This window comes from Epinephelus lanceolatus, chromosome 19 (assembly GCF_041903045.1).
Source record: "Epinephelus lanceolatus isolate andai-2023 chromosome 19, ASM4190304v1, whole genome shotgun sequence".
NCBI classification, from domain to species: Eukaryota; Metazoa; Chordata; class Actinopteri; order Perciformes; family Serranidae; genus Epinephelus; species Epinephelus lanceolatus.
This window is the reverse complement of record NC_135752.1, coordinates 31,352,627-31,368,962: the sequence shown is the minus strand read 5'-3', so window position 1 is coordinate 31,368,962 and position 16,336 is coordinate 31,352,627. Positions and strand designations below refer to the sequence as shown.

Genomic DNA, 16,336 nt, shown 5'->3' with positions numbered 1-16,336 from the left:
AGAGGAAGTATTAGCTTTCTATTGACATCAGTTTATTTTTGAAATTCCAAATAGTAAGCATAATACGTCACATTACATATTGACAATAACCGTACCATGATTTAGATAAAAAAAGTTCTTTAGAGTTTGCAGAACAATGGTCGCAAAGAACATACAGAGTCCATTGGCCTTCCAAACTGGGAGCACATGCTGTACTCTGGGGGGCTGTCCCACAACCAAAACAAGCATACCAAACAACACAGTGCAGGAAGACAAGACTATATTGTTTATATTCGCAAGCAAAATCTCTCTCAGGACGCCCTATTTAAACTGCTCTGGCCTGCCTACTGTTGGTGCTTCCTCTGCAAGCCGATTTGCTACCAGCCTCCACCCCAGCTCCTCCTTTTCATGCTGTCTGACCTATCAGTGTCATTTCTGTTTGTCACTGATGCTGCTCTGATTCAGATTCAGACAACTTTATTTATCCTGCAAGGGGCAATTCATTTGTAGCTTTTCCAGTGTACATTCATGCATACATCAGACAACAACATCACCATTGTCAAGGAAACATATTAAGAGCATGGGACAGAGGAGAAGCTACAGTAAAAGCAATAAATAAGAACAATAAATAAAAACCTAAACATTTCCTCTGCTCTGTTCCTGGGGAGTCTTTGCTGCTGCTCTCCCTGCCTTAGGCTTTTCATGTAGGTGCATAGAAGGGCAGGGAGGTTTGCTCTCTCTGCCTCAGGCTTTCCTCGTTTGCACGTGGAAGGGCAGAGAGGTCTGCTCTCTAAGCCTTAAGGCTTTACATGTAGGAATGTGGAAGAGGCTTTCTGCTTTCGCCTAGGAAAGGCAGAGCGGCACAACAGAGCCATACCACCAAATATAATACAGCAAATGGAAATACAGTTTTCTTTGACTAAAGTGGTTCTGACTGAACTTTAATTTAAGTCAAACAAAACCTCAAATGACCAGGAATCAAGATGCTGACAGAAATCCATATTTTCTAGAAATTAGCTGTCGCGTCATGTGACAGATTTTGATACAACACGCCACAACTGTGTGGAGGGTTAGCACCTTCAGGTACCTAGGAGTGTACATCACTAAGAATCTGACATGGTCCACACACAGAGACACCTTGGTGAGAGAGGCAAGGCAATGTAGCTTAGGAAATTAGTGGCTCCTAAAGACCTTTTCCTCTGGTGCTGTGGAAAACATCCTAACAGGGGGTATCACCACTCAGTAACATACTGTATGCCCTACACGGAGTGGCAGACCATCTGATGTACACTCCTCACTCTGCAGGACTTACCCACCAGTGGGTGCAGAACCAGCACTAGCAGGATTTTGAAGGATCCTCACCACCCCGGTAATAGACTATTCCAGCTTCCACCCTCAGGCAGATGCCTCTGTAGCAAACACACACAGACACAGGATGCAATCACAATGGTAAACTGTGACTTCTGTATATCCTTGGCCCTGTCTAGCACATTGTGCTTAGTGAATCCGCTGCATTGCTTCAAACATTTTCATACTTGCACTCTAAATATAATTGTTGAGTGCACTGTTTACTGAACTTTTGCTTAATTTATTCAATTCATAAAACTGAAGAAGTTATTCTGCCAAGCTGTGATTTCAAGTATTCAAAGGTTTATTTGTCACATTCTCTTAAGGCTGCCCTTAAAGACTGAAGTGTTAATACACTATACACTAGACGTTTATACATGATGGAGTGCAAATATGCAAATGTGCCAAGCACTGAAATGCATTCATCAAGGACAATGTGCTAGAAAATGCCAAGGATGTACCGGGGACAGAGTTCACCATCTTGAATTCCATCTTGTGTCTGTCTGTGTTGGCTACAGAAGCATTTGCCTGAGGGAAGCAAACACAGATTGTGTGTAAAATCTCAGAGAAATAAGCATTTTGTGTGCATAAAGAAAGTCTTTGATCTTTTGTTTCAATTCATGAAACAATGGAAACAAACACAAAAGTGTTGGGTTTAAATTTTTGTTCAGTATAGATAAAAGATTTGGATTTGAAGGTCATTTTTTTGTCAAATCCAAGTTATACCTGAAAAATCACTGCACTAAATATTGTTGCAAAAATATCCGTACTTCAATAAAACAGTCCTGCTCGCTGATTTTCAACAATGTCCACAATGTCCTTGTACAACCAGAAATACTGCAAGGATAGCTTATTCCTCAGAAACATTATAGAAAAAACCTCTGACAGTTGACGAATTCTATCTTCTCCTGGCGTATATCATTATGTAGCCCATCCCTACTGTGCACTGTGCCACTATAATAAGACTGTGTCTATGTTCAAATCCAAATCTCTCTTTTCCACACGTCTTCTGGGGCCCAGTTGGAAACTGAGCGACACAGGGGTTCTGCTTTTTGTCATGTCGACTCCCTGCAGATCCTCTCATCTCAGCACAGGACATTCCTTCAGTTCTTCCCTGCAACTAACACTCTACAGCTGGGTTTCTGTGTTTGCTTTGATCACAATTAGCTAGTCCATACTCAAGGGCATCTCAGTTGTATTTGGAAATAGTGATCCATATGTGAGCAACAGGTAACAAGGCATCAATATGCTGTCATTATTCCAAGCTGCACAGAGGCCACAAAACTGAAGTCAATTTTTCTCATTTTCTATTATTGACTTCTATTTTTACACGGAGAGTTAAACTGATAAGTGCTGGACGGACTGCTGTGTGAAATAACCTTATTGAGGAAAGAAAAAGTCACTCTAAATTAGAGTTCAAGTGTATTTTTTCTGTGGTCACAGACAGTTCAATTAATCAACATTTCATAAGCATGAATAACTCATTACCGACGGCAGACTGTTGGTTCGTGACTTCATATAGTATAGTGCCAAAATGTGCAGCAGCAAGTCCTCTCAGTTTGTGTTCAGTCTTACATCGTTTTATTGCATATGATGTGAGAAAATGTCACTTATTTAGGTTTTGTAAATCATTTCTTTCCACACTGACTCAATAAACATCATATGAAATCAAAATCTGTACTTCTTGACTTAATTAAATTCGGTTCAGGCCTGTCTTGATGCAAAGCAACACATTTGAATATGATCAAGTATGATAGAATGGTTGTAAACACTTTTATTATTCCATTATTTCTACTGGACAGTATTGTGGCCACTTGTTACAGGAGAGGGTTTTTGGCATCGGTAAGAGAGAAGGATGTAAATTAAACACGACTCAATGTAATGATCATGATAAAAACCTTTTTAGAGATTAATTATGTTCCCTTTGGACAGATACTGGTACATTCTCATTTTATTAGGAGAAGTAAAATGGAAATCAGTCAATTCAGATTTAGCCTCTCAGACAAGCCATTGTTTATTCACAATGTAATGTTTCTGCTGTAATTTATATACTGTGTGTCTTCAGTAATGATCTTGACCATGCAAAGCTGTTGGGTCAAACATACTGTATATTGATGGCTTTTTGTTGGCAATGCAACAGCTGACTGTGGATAAAAGCCTAATTTCCACTGCATGGTACCAGCATGGCTCAGCTTGAATCAGCTAGCTTAGAGCTCTTGGAGTACCTCGTACTTGGTGCCACCTCTGTTGAGGCTCCAAGCAAGCTGAGCCGATACTAGGAGGTACAATTAAAACACTGCAGACTACTGATTGGTCAAAGAGAACTGTCATTGGCACGACACGGTACATTCTGCACAAACCTGCCATTTCTAAGGAGTCAGGCTATGGTGGATCCATCTGGCCATTGTCAACCGCTTATTCGAAGTGGGGGCAGCAGGCTGATCAAAGTATTTCAGACGTCCCTCACCCCAGCAACACTTTACAGCTCCATCTAGGGGACCCCAAGGCTTTCCCGGGCAAGACAAGATATGTAATCCCTCCTGCATTTACTGGGTCTGCCTTGGGGCCTCCTCCCAGTTGGACATGGCCGAAACACCTCTAACGAGAGTCACTCAGGAGGCATCCTGATCAGATACCCAAACCACCTGAACTGACCCCTTTTAATGCGAAGGAGCAGTGGCTCTACTCCGAGGTCCCTCCGGATGTCTGAGCACTTTACCCCTTCTCCACGGCTGAGCCAAGCCACCCTTCTGAGAAAAGACGTTTCAGCTGCTTGTATCCACGACCTTATTCTTTCGGTCATTACCCATAGCTAATGACATGGATGGGTAATAGGGCTATCGTCAATAGAGCCTACAATTCTTAATTCACTTGACCCTAACTTAAAAAAAAAAACAGCCAGCAAAACCATGCTGTGGTTGAGTGAGTTTGACTGCTGATGAAAGGATCCAGTGAGAGCTGGAAGGAGCAACAAGTGCTATGCTGTTTTGAAGATGATGGCACTATGAACTGCAAAGAGTCTGGCCTACGCTGACCAGTACTATCTACAGTGAAATCCAATTTGAGAAAAACACCTGGTACCAAAAAATGTTGCATTGAGTTGAGTCGAATCATGCAGTGGAAATGAGGCAAAAGTAAACCAGACGGACAAAGGGAGTTGAAAGGGCTATTTCTGAAATTAAATACTGTGAATATCACCAGTGTGAAGCTTCAATCCAGGATATTTATGATATTTTAAAATGTATAACATGTACTGTCTACAGTATGGTGTACCATTCAAGCAAAATATTTCCAATCACATTTTAGTTTTTCAGTGTCAGATTTAGATTCTGTAACTTTGTGGCTCAAGGGGGAAGATGGGTTTTCCTATTCACTTCAACATATTGAGAAATATTTTGGCAGTCAGCATCTAGCAGCTATCACAAAAACTTGCACTTTAGATTCATAATTCAGCACTGGTTGTGGATGCTTGTGTTGGCTACCTATTTGCCTTTCCAAAGCCTAGTAAAATCATCAAAAAGTGCAAACTTTGGTAATTAGTAAGACACACCACCCTGCCGTTTGCTATGTGAAGAACATATAATTTTGCCTCCAAGTTGGAGTTGAAGTTTAGGGCTGTTTACCGAGCTTTAGTACCTAAGAGCACACCTGGGTGAAGGGGCTGGGTTCAGACGGTAGACAGAAGCACTGCAAAGCACCCCAAAGGTAGGAAGCCAGCTACAGGGCTCGCGGAGGCCTTCCCAGCTTTGGGGCACTTTGCGGTGGAGAGAGCACCCTGGAGGTGGAAGCACCATGAAGTGCCCTGTAGCTGGGGAGCCAACCACAGAGTTCTGCTGGCCTCCTAGCAATCCACAACTATCACTGCAGCACAGATGCTTGCGGTGTATCTGGTCTATTTTCTTTTCTATTTTATTTTAGAAATAGTCTAGTATCACTGTTGTCTGTGACGGTGTTTTTAAATTATGTACTTATTTAACATATTTGTCAGTTTTGTCTAAACACAAAGTGAGAGAGACGAGCAGAGACAAACACACACATAGTTGTACTGTTATCTTTGTGAGGGCCCTCATTTACATAATGCAATCCCTAGCCCTTTACCCTACCCTTAACCATCACAACTAAATGCCTAACCTCAACCCTTACCCCAAACTTACCTAAACCTGACTCGGACCTGAAGCCTAAAACCAAGTCTTAATACTCAAACAGGCCTTTGAAAAAGTGAGGACCGGCCAAAATGTCCTCACTTCGCAAAAATGTCCTCACTCTGTTGCTCAAATATGTTTGTTGGTCCTCACTGTGTAGCATGTACAAGAACAAACACACACACACACACACACACATGCAGACAGACAGACAGACAGACAGACAGACAGAGACGCTCTGTGTGGGCAGAGGAGCAGAATTGCTTGTTGACTGCAGCTTGTTTAAAAATTTAATTTGTGTTATTACAGAAACCGCAAAGTACTGAAAAAACCTGTACCAAATTCAAGGTACCGGCAAATACACTGGTATTGGTTTAAATGTGAACAATACCCAACCCCACTGGGGTTATGGTAACTTTAATACAGGCAACAGGACCTGAGATGAACCGTTACATGAATCATAAGTGTCACTGACCCCATTTACACTTAGTCACTTCATGTGCCTTGGGCAGACTGGAAAGCTCTCTGATCTCAAAAAAGCTGCGGTTAAAAGCACCCAACTAGCATTTGAGACGGATTAAAATCTAGTTAGGTGGTTTGAATCCAGCCAGGTGAAGAAAAGTTCTAAGACATACATGTAAGCTTGACTCCCCACAAGTGTAACGACATCAAGCGGCCTATGGAAATGGTCACTCACAGCCTGTCCTCTGTGAAAAACATAGCTGGAGTTAGGCTGGAAGTAAACTAAATGTGTCCCATTAAAGAAACAGTAAAAAAGACTCAAGCATTTTACTCTTACACTCACATAGGAGGTTCACTCTGCTGTTTTAGTGTTTTTTTTGTCTAATCCCCGATCAGTGCAACCACTGAATGATCTATGTAGGGGAGAGAGCATTGATCTGTATAAGTGAGGGTGCTGTGTGAGCCAGAGCCTCTGAAGTTAAAACTTTTGTCTCACTCCAGATCATTAATGCAATTCATCTATGTTTTTTTGTTCGTCTATGGATATGTGCTAACACGAGCTAAATTGTTATTCTCCTCCAGACAGGAGCAACATTACCAACCAATCACAGCCGACAGATATCTTTCCCTTCTTCTGAAAATATTCATTCTGATAAATACGGAAAAGTTGATCATGTTAGTGCAGGGCTACCCAGAGCTTTACATCTGTCCCACAGACGATAGGCCTACACACTTATAAACAGCTCCTGGAAGAAGATCGGCTCTGCACTCAGGATTTCAGGTCAATAGGGCTGGTAGCTGTGGTTATTCCACAGGCTAGTTAATAACATGCCGGGCAGGAAATCCAAAGTGTGGGATCATTTTGAGATGGTGAAGGATGAACCCAAGGTGATATGTAAACTCATCTTCATTGGTCGACTACAAACATGACGTATCATCTGAAACATGGAAGTAGCTACATGCCCATTAGCCCACAGCGTCATTAACAGGCGGCTCGCTCAGTGTGTGACGTGCACTTGTAGATAAAATATAGGCCTATATTAATGAAGGTTCATCAGTACGGTTTTGTATTTCTCTGTAATGTAGCACAGTGTTAACAATGTTACTGATACTATTCTTTCTCACACCTTCAACTCAAACCATTGTGTTGCCCCGCCCAAAATATATCATTTAATAATTAAATTCATATCGTAAACACGCGGGCGACTAGTCGACTAATGGCCCTAAATGATGACTATTGGTCGACTTGGAAAATTCGTAGTCAGGGGCAGCCTTAATTGTGATCTGGCCGAGGAGACACATATAGGACATAGCCATACGTAAGTGAAATCTCATCTGTGTTTCATCCAAACAAAACAGTTCAAATAAATAGTGCAGTTGAACCAAATTATCAAATATGAGCCTACTGAACCTGTGTTTACTCATCTCATCCATGTGATCCTTCCACTCTGGGAAAACAAGTGTCTGACATGTTGTGCACAGAGCGTTTGCATTCAGAGACAATGCTGCAAATTATACAAAATGACAGGCGACCAGGCTCTGAGTGAATGTTGCCTCATTCAGTTGCATTTCTGGTACTTGTTGAAAGAGGGGGAGGGCATTACTCATACACTTTTCCACCCCCGAATCTAAAATGGCCCTGACCTTTTGATCAAAAGGCCTGTCGTCAAAAGGTTTCTATAGCTGCGATAAGGATCAGGGTTGGAATGTATCAATTATTTCATTAAACTGTCTCTCTGTCTGATGATGTATAATTTTTGCCTCAGCACTGCACAAACAGATGTGCCACTTACACCGTATTGTGTTACGTGAGGATGAAATGTTCATGATGCCACATTAGTTTCCTGCCACAGATACGAGGGGATAACACAACATCACAAAACTCAGGCCAAATTAGACGCCTCTAAGGGGTTGGTGGAGACACACCACATAAATTTAAATGCATCCAAATATAACAGAAACTTCGCAGAGTGCTCTTATTTATCCAACAGAAAACACAGTTTTATATTTAGCCTACTGGGTCTCAAGTTTCTAGTTTTCTTGCCAAAAGGACAAGCATGTTTATTTGAGTTTTATTTTCCAATTTTGTTTCACGTAAATAATTCATTAGCTTAATTTCGGACAGAACGCTGCCATGATAAAGCAGTGCCAGTAACACCAATGTGTGTCACTGCGCTTAATATCTTTGGACACCAGTGGAAACAACAAGGCATGAGATTTTTCTGTCTTCCTTTTCTTTGTTAAAGGTTCTTCATGCAAATCCTGTTTACATGTTCCAAATCAGCTGTGACTTTCTGATATAATAGGATTTGATCCTGAAGAACTACCAAATAGCTGCAGGAGACATCTTTTTCATCTCCCTCCCCTTCCCACTGGAGTGGCTGTTGACACTTGCCAGAGGGTGCAATTGTGCAATTAGCACTCCTACTGCAACTACTAGTGACAGTGTCATACTCAGCTGTTAATAAATAGCAGGCGTAATGTGACATTTAACAGAAAATAGAATGCAAATGATATCATGGTCCTGAACATGATACATTGGACTTTTTCAAGCAGCCTGTTATGAAAACACTATTAGGAGGCCGCTGACAGATCTCAGTTCATTACAATGAAAAGGCCTAAAGCTGGTCACATTGATTCACTATTTAGTACTTAAATTAAAACAATAAAAGCAAAAGCATCATCTCCTTAATGAACTACTGTTTAAAGGCATGAATTGCGAAAAGCAATCTGTCGTAACATGTACTAACTGTAACCGTCTTGGTGGGCCGAAAACAAATTTCCACCCTGGTGGACAATGATGATACATTCTATTCAATTCTAAAAGTATTTCTCGACACAAGCTTCAGCACTACACTGTCTTCCCTTCCACAGTAGGTGCGCAGTCCACAGGCTCAGACTGGCCCTCAACCACTGATCTACATGTGTTTGCTTTGGAAGTTTAGAGCTCCTCTATGGTGTTGTGCTCACATATTCACGCCTTGTGTGGACCAATGGGCTGTAAAGTTTATGATCCATGACCTCTTAAATGGTTTCTCACTTCATTCATTTTTACAAGAACTGATTCAAGGAGAGGGGAATCAATTTGGAGGAATTATTAAAAAGAAGATTTTTTTTTTTTTTATCAGAAGCTCATGCAAAAAAGACAAAATAACCAGAGCAAGATAATACTGCATCTCTGGAAACATTAACTCCAAACCAAAGACTCACCATCAGAGAGACACTGAATATCAAGTGGCTTTGTAAAAGTCATATGAAATCAAGCCAACATCACCATTTACTAGACTCATCACTGGAGTACACATATAAAATGACCAGTCTATTCTACTGTATATACTATTTATTACGTCATATATTATAGTATATAATATATAAAATGCCATAGGCTTGTGCTATTAACATTAGCATGTTATATATGTTTGGAAAATGTGTTTAGTATCAGACAGTTATTTTGTCAGTGAACCGTGTGAGTTGTAATTGAATCTAATTGTGTAACGTTACCTTTGTTAAATGTTGCTGTTGTCCCTGGCTTCATATGAGTAGAGGAAAAGTCTGCTAGCCACTAGGCTCATTTTTACAATGTTAAATGCCATAGGCTTGTGCTAAAAACATTAGCATGTTGTATTTGTGGGGAAAAGACGAGTGCTTTGTCTGTGAATGCTGTGAGTTATAGTGAAGCTGATTTGTGTACTTGTGTTTGAAATTGTCTCTATTAAGCCATGTTTAATGTGTGTTTAATGTGTGTTTTGGGTGTATTTTTAATCAACTACACTCTTTACTAGTATTTTGGAGATGTAACTGTGACACAGAAACCCTACGCACAAGTATAAATGCTCATGTGTAGTCTACGCTCTAGGCTCTGCATAGATCTGACGCACAAATATAAATCCCGACTAAATAGGGTTGGACCAGGGTGTGGTTTTTCAAACTGATTTGATATAAAGCCAAACACCAGATTGGACCAGTTTCTGAATGCCACCTTAATTTGTTTTTTGTTTTTTGTTGTTGTCGTGAAGTAAGGAGGTATTGTGTCAGTAATTCCTCATTTCAACTTCAAGCATCAGTCGTTCCTCGTCAATTGCGGTGCTTTCAAAGCAGTGACAGGAGTGAATGGAAACAAGGCATCTGACAAAAGGTCAGCTCAAGCGGCACAATGTGTCGCTAAATAAGACACCGCTTTCATTGGCTTCAAATCCAAAATGTTGCCAAATTTGTGCAGTTTTAGTGTTCCTGATCCCATGTTTCATCTCGCCACCCCCCAAAAACACACGAATGTCCTAGTAATCAAACACAGTGTGCCCTGCACTTTCCCCCTCTACTGAAATTTGATCTCCTTCATGTTGCTGGTGCTCTGCTCCGGGCCTGTCAGACACTAGTGGCTCAGTTAGTCCATTTATAAACATAATAGTATGTTAATCAAGTCATACTCCTTACTATTCATGCAATGCAAGTTGGATTTAGTGTTGTTACGCTGTCAGCACAGTTTTGCTGATGTCGGCGATGATGTTGCCAGAAAATGTTATAAAAGTTTGCATATAATCAAACTGGTTTAAGCTCGTACACCTGACTGCATGGGCAAAACTAGAAACTCTACTTTTAACCCAATATAAAGACATTTTTAGCATTCATAACTGTGGTGTAAACAGCAAATGACTGCTTGACAACACATACATTTGCATCTACACCAAATACAAAAAACATTATCTAGCTGACAGAACTTTGGAGGACAAACAAAACTTTCTCTCCACATTATTACTCCCTCTGTTACAATGCCATATATTTTCAAGCTTTTCAAACTAACAGGGGTCACTCTAAGTAGCAAAGCAACTTCAGGCGGCATTACTCTGTTCTACAAAAAGGAGTGGCCTCCGTGGGTGGCTGTGGCTGCCGCCTGATTCCAGCAAATGAACATTATGCCTATAGGGCACCATTCAAAATATGTGATCTCCACAAATGTCTCTGCTCCCCTCAGAAAACCACACTTTAATAATTCAAACATTTGCAGAGAAAGAGCCGGAGCCTTGTAAAATTAAAATTAATGTGACAAGAGAAAAAAAAAAAAGGGGGGGGGGGGGGGGGGGTTTCAGCATAAAAACTTGCAACTTAAAGCAAAAGAATCAAGATAAGATGGGGCTATAAAATATAGACGGTGTTGCACAATATGATTCTGATGATACTGGCAATTCAAGATGAAGCACTCCTGAAAAACATCATTGTGAAATTGGTATTGATATTTTCTAACTTGTATTGAATGGACATGTTTTTACCTAATATGCTTTGGAGCACTAAACAATGAACTGCAGCAAATTACAGTATAAACTACTATCTGCTGAACAGCAATGATATCCAACCTGTGTCTGGCTCAGTTTGTCATACCTACATGCTTTTAGAGGTCCACCATCATTCTTGTGAAAACAAAACCAGACTGCCTGACTGAGTACTGACTGCTGACACTCTCCTCTGCAGTGATGAAGAGCTTTGAACATCTGGTTTAGGATAACATCTACTCCTCACTACCCACTGGACCCTTTACACTGGACCCACTACAGTTTACCTAGGGTCCCAGTTGATCAACAGAATACGCTATGGCACACATCCTCAACACCACACCATCTGGACAAGAGAGGGAGCTATATAAGATTGCTGTTCATTGACTACAGTTCTGTGTTTAACCCCATAGTCCCCCCCATGCTTATCATAAAGCTCAAGGAGCTGGGACTGTACGCGTCACTGTGCATGAGGATCCTTGACTTCCTGGTTAGAGTGGGTGGACACACCTCTTCCACCCTCATCCTTAAAACCGGAGCACCACAGGGCTGCGTTTTGGGCCCCCTGCTGAACTCCCTGTACACTCATAAATGTGTAGCTACTTCCAATCCCAACACCATCATCAAGTTTGCAGACAGCACAGCTATGGTGGACTAACACACTCTCACTCTGACCTTGTCACATATAGACGTTTGGTCATGGACTTTCCACTTCCACATACAATGTGAAAGGTACCCTGGGTGCGTTGTTGACATTCTGGGATGCCTTGTTAAGTTACGTCTGTTACATGCATTGTCTTCTTTCAAAATACACTCCGGTGTTCACAAGAAATTTACAGTTTTCATACAGTTTCTTTCAAAATAAATGCACTATGTTTGTACAACAACGCGACAAAAATACGTAGTTACGTTTAGGCGACAAAAACACATGGTCAGGTTTAGGAAAAAGAACAGGGTTTGGCTTTATAATCTTACAGGACGCAAACACCGCTCTCTTGGGTTAACGGCAGTGTTTGTGGGACCCATCCATCACCACTCATGCCCACCCTACTCAGACTTTTGCCACCTTAACTTTCGTTCCTTTCCCGCCACGTTTCCCCTTGATGCCGCGAGCACTGTTGAACTATAATGGCAACCAGCTGTGTATCATGCCTACATTAAAGGACAGCTTTTTTCGTCTGTCTGACTCTGCAAGTCACTGCCTGAACGCTGGATTCTGATGACTTCGTAGTGAGACCGGGTTGGGTTGGTCTGATCAAAGAGGGCCTACTTGAAGAAAGTAGAGGACCTGACCCACCCTGTTGTAGGGAAAACGAACTACTCTTGAACGTCAACAACACTAAGGAGACGATAGAGAACTACAGCCATTCAATATCAAAGGATCCTTGGTGGAGATGGTGGATAGCTTAAAGGACTTTCCATCCACATCACCTAGGGCCTGACCTGGGCACTGCATATTAACTTAGTGGTGAGAAAAGGCAAGGCAGAGACTGTTTCACCTCAGACGTTTGAGGAAATCTCAGTCATGCTGCGGATAACAGCCTTTTCTCTCTGCTGAGGTTGGTAAGAAGATAATGGATACACCAAGCCAGCACTGAGAGACTCAGGGAGAGCTTCTACTGTGGCCACTAGGATCACAAAGATCACTGCCTAAGACTGCTCCCTCCCTCAGTCATGCTCATATATATTCATTATGGCATGCTTTTTTAATGCACTAAGTGAAGGAACTGATGGGATTAGGTTTTACTGGAACTATATCTTATATGATTTCATGTGATAAATAAAGTGACCGATAGCAAAGGGTTAATAATACAACACATAAACTCAGACTCTAAACATGATGAGTGCTCTGTCTCCCTTAAAGAGAAGAATGAAGCATTTTAAGACTTTTATGCGCACTTCACACTGTTTCAAGGCCCATGCCTCGGTATGTGTGGCAGAGACAGCTTTGTCTCAATCCTTCATCGTTTGAGTAAACTGGTCACTGCTGCAAACCTCCTAAAGGAGCTGCAGCCCTGCGCTCTCTGAATAGAGGTGATTTCATGCCACTTCGTGCCTGATTGCACATTATCCACCAATCTCATAATGATATAAATAGCACTTGGAATAGCATGGTGCCTCCTTCTTCCCTCTTTTGATTCCAGCTGATTTCCTGCAGGCTTTATTTTCCCACACCGTCTAAACTCAGTTGGCTCACAGTTGCCGATAAAACTGCAAACGAGGAATCAAAGGTGCTGAAAGGGAAGGTTAAATAAGAAAAAAATGGATTGATTGGTGTGTATGTGTATCCCCTGTAGGAACAGTGTTACACTTAGGCTCCAACTAATGACTATTTTCATAGTCAGTTATGATTATTTTTAATGATTTATCATTTGTGGTTCCCAACCTGGATTTCAGAGCTCCTCCAAGGGTTCAGTCTGAGGATGTGAGATGACTAACAGGATAATAAAGAAGAAAAAAACATGGTTTTGCTACACCAATGATCATATTTTTAGCCGTGGTAGTCGCTGATGGTCGGTCCATCACTTTGGTCCTGTCTGAAATGTCATTGCAATTATCGGATAGATTGTCATAAGCATTAATACAGACAGTCACGTCCCCCTAAGGATGAACTGTGACAGCTCTGGTGACCCTTAACTACTCTGCTAGCACCATCGTCAGATCAATGTTTAATTTTTTCCAATACCTGCAAAACTAATGATGCTCCTATCAGTCTCAGCTGCACTTTATGTTTACTGCTTATTCGCAAACATCAGCATGCTAGCACACTAAATTAAGACTGTGAACATAGTAAACCTCACGCTTATGCATGTTAGCATTGTCTGAGTGCAGCCCCAGAGAGCCGCCAGCATGGCTGTAGGACTTGTCTTGTTCCTTTTAACATTTAAGTGAAAAGACAATTAAGCAAAATACATTTTTGACTGGAGGGAGACTTTAGAGAATAGATTTAGATTGTATCTTTACATGCCATATGCATGCTGAGAGTTGAGATACTTTTATCAATCTTCTTCACACTGGCCATGAAGAAACACCTTGTAAAGTAACTATACAGTAAGAAGCGGGGGACAAAATCCAAAGCTAATGTGAAGCTTCAGCAGTTCAAGTGCATATCTTCATTCTTCATCTTTGTTTTGTCCTGACACGGCAACTAACAGAGGGTATCCATCGCTATGAGAAAACACTCTTTGGAGAAACACAAGTAGTACCAGAGAGAGCGTAACACTCGAAGATGCCAAATCAATTTGACAGACTGCTAAAGCCTCATTAATGTTGGCTGAGCTTAGGATGGAATGAGGACCTTGGCCATGACAGGAGTGAAGGCGGAAGAAAGGGGGCATTGCACAGCACAGCATAAAGAGTGACAAAGTCTGTGTAGGGATGAGGTTGGGTTGGTGGATGGGTCAAACAAACACAAGAATTTCACCAAGGAGACAGCTGTCTGTGCCCTGTTTGAAACCAAAAATCAACATGTACCTACCTCACATTAAGTTGCAAAGTTAAGTTACAAATCTTATACAGATTATTTTCTAAACCTATCCACGTAGTAAACCTAACAAGAGTGAAACCAAAATCTGACGGCCATTAAATGGGCTGATAACATCCTTCTGAGCCTGCTGGTAGGTGTAACAGGCCCCTTCTACCCCATATGTATGAAGCTGATAACCACTGATAATGGCCATTTATTGGGATGATCACATTTGAAATGGGTGCATTGCAATGTCTATTAGAATCCAGCCAGGGACCTTTGTTGCATGTTATTCCACATCTTTCTCTATCATGGGGCTGGAGGTTGACTGAGGTCTGCTCTGGATACTGACATCTAAAAAGCTAGAAACAGCAAATGATTGGCATTCTTTCTTAATTAGACTTGTTGATTTTATTTGTGTCCACAAACTCATGAATTAATCAGTTGATTGTTTTATGTTACACATTCACTACTTCCTGTGTCTAAAGTTGCCGCAATGCACCTCATAAAGGGACTGTGTGAGCATGTGTAGGCAGGAGTGTTGTTCATTTTAATTAAACTCTCTGAGCAGTGTAGTAATGTCACGATACTGCTAGTTACACTTACTTCCATTCAGTATCTGCACATTTTTTTTGGACGGTTGTGTACTTGTGCTGGCTTTGCAGTTACAAAGACCGCGGCAGAATAAGATGTTTGTGTGTTTTTGACAGAACAAGTGAATGTGGGTGGCTTGATGCTACTGTTATCTGAGGATGAAGCATGCAGGGGCTGCCAAAGCCCGTGGCAAGAGGAAAAGGGGGGGCAGGTAGGAGATTATAAAATTCAATTTAGGGCAATAGAGGGGGTGGATCTTTTATATAAGTTGCCACTGAACTCTACTCCCCCTTTTTAGTCGGAGACACAAACACAAACATGCGTACACGCACTTTCAAAAATCAGCTGTAGAATCTTCTCTCTCTGTGTTTTTGTTGTGATATCCAGTAAAACAGAAGATCCCTATTTGTCTTTGCTGCAGGGCCAAACCGAGCTCCAGATGCAGCTAATAATACACGGCTCATCGGGGTTTCTGTTGAGTATGTATGACTGTATTTCTGCATGTGCAATAGAGGGGAGCGCCCGAGGTAGAGAGCCACGTTTACAACATTCCAGTATACGCATCATCATCCAGCACAGGCTCTACAGGGAGTTCTTTTGAGGATGACCCAGCAATCGAGGGAAGAGGGCATGAAATTGCCCCTCTGAGATATTTAAGAGGTTGCTGCACTGAATAAGTGGAAATACTTCTCACCAAAGGGGTTTGCCGGCATTGTCATCTGAGCAGCTGTTCTCACTGTCCACATTTTGAAATCATGATAAACGAAGGTTTTTTCAGTTTTTTTTCAACCGGAAAAACACTCGAGCCAGGCAGAGAAAAACATATATCTTGCCCTCATTACCCCCTTTTCCATTAAAAGCTGTTCATTTATTGGCCGACAAGAGCAGCATGATCTCGCTCCCACTCGAGTGTAACACACTGGGAGTTTAAAAGCTGCATTGAACAAAAAACCCAAAAGCTTTCTATAAACTATAAAACCCTCTCAATAATTCAATCTTTTAAAACTATCCTGCCTGATCACAGAAATGATGAATTTAATAATTTAAGGCCAGAGAGGATTTTATGATGCACACATTAA

The 16,336-nt window shown here is 41.4% G+C and overlaps 1 protein-coding gene across 4 annotated transcripts in view; it reads right to left on the bottom strand.

The window, feature by feature from the left end:
• lrrtm4l1 (leucine rich repeat transmembrane neuronal 4 like 1) overlaps nucleotides 1-16,336 on the bottom strand; it is an 85,084-nt gene that overhangs the window by 16,395 nt on the left and 52,353 nt on the right. The gene's annotated exons all lie outside the window — the stretch shown is intronic.